Source organism: Silene latifolia, chromosome Y (genome assembly GCF_048544455.1).
Source record: "Silene latifolia isolate original U9 population chromosome Y, ASM4854445v1, whole genome shotgun sequence".
NCBI classification, from domain to species: Eukaryota; Viridiplantae; Streptophyta; class Magnoliopsida; order Caryophyllales; family Caryophyllaceae; genus Silene; species Silene latifolia.
In genome coordinates this window covers 278,252,702-278,255,856 of record NC_133538.1, presented here as the reverse complement: position 1 = coordinate 278,255,856, position 3,155 = coordinate 278,252,702, and the positions used below count along the sequence as shown (strand labels likewise).

The 3,155-nt window shown below is 39.7% G+C and overlaps 1 non-coding gene across 1 annotated transcript; it reads right to left on the bottom strand.

Moving 5' to 3' along the window:
- Positions 1 to 2,672: 2,672 nt before the first annotated feature.
- Positions 2,673 to 2,779, bottom strand: LOC141634583 (small nucleolar RNA R71). Its single transcript, XR_012539310.1, has one exon. It is a non-coding gene; the product is annotated as a small nucleolar RNA R71 (small nucleolar RNA).
- Between the last annotated feature and the right edge of the window lie 376 nt (positions 2,780 to 3,155).

Sequence of the window (3,155 nt, the reverse complement as noted above, 5' to 3'; positions counted from 1 at the left end):
ATACCGATTAGATGTGTAGTCCTTATACACTTTCATCAATCTTTCGAAAGGATACTGGTATGTCAAGTACATGGCGCCAAGATACAAAATCTCCCTAACTAGGTGAACAGTCAGGTGTACCATGATAGTGAAGAACGAGGGTGGAAAATAAATTTCCAACTGACAAAGAGAGGTGACAACGAGGTTTTGCAAAGACTCCACGTCAGCGGGTGATGTGACCATAATTGGCGCATATTTAGCCCCCGAATTAGCCTTGTTCCCATGCTTTTTAGTGCTTATTTGGGTCATTTCTTATCTTTAGTTCTTTGTTTTGCATATTCTTTGAGATTTTGATCCCTTGGTAGGAAAGAAGTAAGAATCTTGCATTTTCATGGCAAAACGAGACTAAATTGATCGAATTTAATGACGAAGCATCAAGGAGAGAAAAGATTAGAAGGCCTTTGTACATATCATAGTAGAAGAGCAATGTTGAGAAAGGATCCTTGAGTCCCCAAGGAAATCCCCAAGGAATTTATGAAGAAAAGGGAAGAAAAGAAGAAGATTTGTTGCTGACTGACAATCCGAGCGGATTGTCACCAATCCGTCCGTCCCGCAGCAGCACAATCCGAGCGCTTTGCCACAATCTGCTCGGATTCCCCCTCCACAATCCGCCCGGATTCCCCTCAATCTGTCGGATTCCAACGCCAGAATCCGCCCGTCCCGACCCTATTCCGCCCGGATTTTAGCACAGCACTGATTGTCTTCTCCAAGCTACGAAGAAAGAAGCCCTTCTCTCAGAAAATACCGGCTCCTCCTTGCTCAACTTAAAAAGTGTAATTACTAATTTAGCCCTTAGTTAACCCTAATGCATCCTCCCTAATTTCCACTATAAATACCCCATTAGTCTAATTAGAGGAGCATGTTCTTCTTATCAATAATGAGTGTAGTTAATATCAATCAAATCTCTCTTTAATATTGTAATCAAGTATTAATCAAGTTTTAATCCAAGTTTAGTTCTTTAATCTCTCTTTTGTTCATCCTTTATTTTGGGTAATTGAAGATTATTTGGGTTATTGTTGGGAGATTGACAACCTCTCAATCAAGCATTCAAGTACTTCTATTATTCTTGCTTTGTTATTGGAATCATTAGTAGGTATAATCTCTTAATCCCTTTTTTAATTATTGTAATTACTTTCATTTATTCATCATGTTTCATATTGTTGGTATGATTGACAACCTTGCTAGCATGATCAACATGATAATGAGTGAGTAGTCTCTTAGCTAGGGTTAATGGGTGATTAGGGGAAACCAACATGGGGAATGATTCATGCTTAAATTAATATGCTTTCATGTGTTATTTGCTTACTTGTTTTGATCTCAACTCATGCACATGTTATATTTGATGAAATGCTAAGCCTATGAATCCTTGCATTTACTATCATCTCCTATCTTTTCAATGAGACTTGTAAGATATAACCCAACTCGAGTCTCATTAGACCATGCATGTTGTTGAGTAGGGAAGATTAAGTCGACTTGTAGGTGTTGTACAATCTAATCGATTCGGCTCCGGGACCCAAACTTTCCTAGGATTGTAAGATATAACCCAACTCAATCCATCACAACAATAATTGCTTGCTTATAATTTGAGAACATGTTTGTATGATCATATCCCATGATTCCCCTATGATCCCATGACACCCTAGTGCCTTTAATCAATTGTTTACACCCCTTTAATTCATCTTGCTTGTTTATTTTCATTGCTATTTTAGTTTAGTAACCTTCTACATCAACCCAATTTGTGACACCCCTTAGACACCACTAGTTACAATAGAAATCTCATTTCAACTCCCGTCCCTTGGGATCCGACCTTTACTTGCCTCTTTACTAATTGTAGAGTTGTTTGTGGAGCTATAAATTGTGTTTTGATTCGACCGTGACCAACGACCACATCTTAATTTGTGAACACTTAGCGGGATCGCAGCAAAAATGGCGCCGTTGCCGGGGACGGTGTTTGTTTGATTTAGATTTCTTTTTATTGTCATTAGTTGTGTCTTTCTTCGCCTTGAGGAAGTAAAACTCCTCAAGGCTTGTTCTAATCATTTTCGTGTTGTTTGATATTTTGCATGTCTAGAAGGTTACAAGGTGATTTGTTACCTTTTGACCGTGAAATCGAAAGAACCTTGACGAACAATAAGAGAGTTGTTAGGAGGAATTTAAGAGGTATTAGTGAAGTTGTTCAACCCACTAGTGAGTTTGTCAATCCTTTCGCAATAGAAGGAGAAGAAAACCCATTACACAATACCCCACAAAATCCACCTACAATGCCAAAATTCTCGTCACACTCCGTACCCACCGAGGAGAATCTACCAAATGGTACTCCTACACCGCAACATCTAACCGAAAATTTTATTGCCAAGTCCGCCTTCATCCAATTAGTTGAGAGGAGCCAATTCGGGGGGATGCCTAGTGAGGACCCTCATTCTCATATGGAAACCTTTTGCGACTATTGTGATGCTATCTCTCAAACGGGCGTGACTCAAGACCAAATTAGATGGGTCTTATTTCCTTTTTCCTTAATCGGCACCGTGAAGCAATGGTTGAAGGGCCTTGATAAAGCCACCCTTGGAATAGAGTCTTGGAAGAAGTTGGCTCTAGCTTTCTACAAAAAATTCTACCCACCGGAAAAGACTAACATGCTAAGAGCTCAAATTACGTGTTTTAAGCAAAGGGATGAAGAGTCTTTGTATGAAGCTTGGGAGCGGTTCAAGGGAATTTATCGCTCATGTCCTCACCATGGACTTAGCGAATGGTTTTTGGTGCAACAATTTTGGAATGGCTTATATGAAGATTCTAGGAATATTCTCAATATGGGATCAAATGGAATGTTCACCGAAGTTGATGACAATCAAACATGGAACAAGATTGAGGAAATGGCGGTCCATAACTCACAATATAGTAGACCTCGCAAGGCTACTAGAGGAGGAAAGCATGAAGTAGACTCCGTTACTCAATTGGGTGCTCAACTTAGTGCTCACATTGACACAATCAACTTGAAGTTTGAACAAGCTATGGCTAGACTTGAGGAAAACTCAAAATCATCGAAGCATCATGTTAATGCCATGACGGCATCCTCATCAATCCCAAGTGGGATATGTGAGAATTGTGGAACTTTGGGA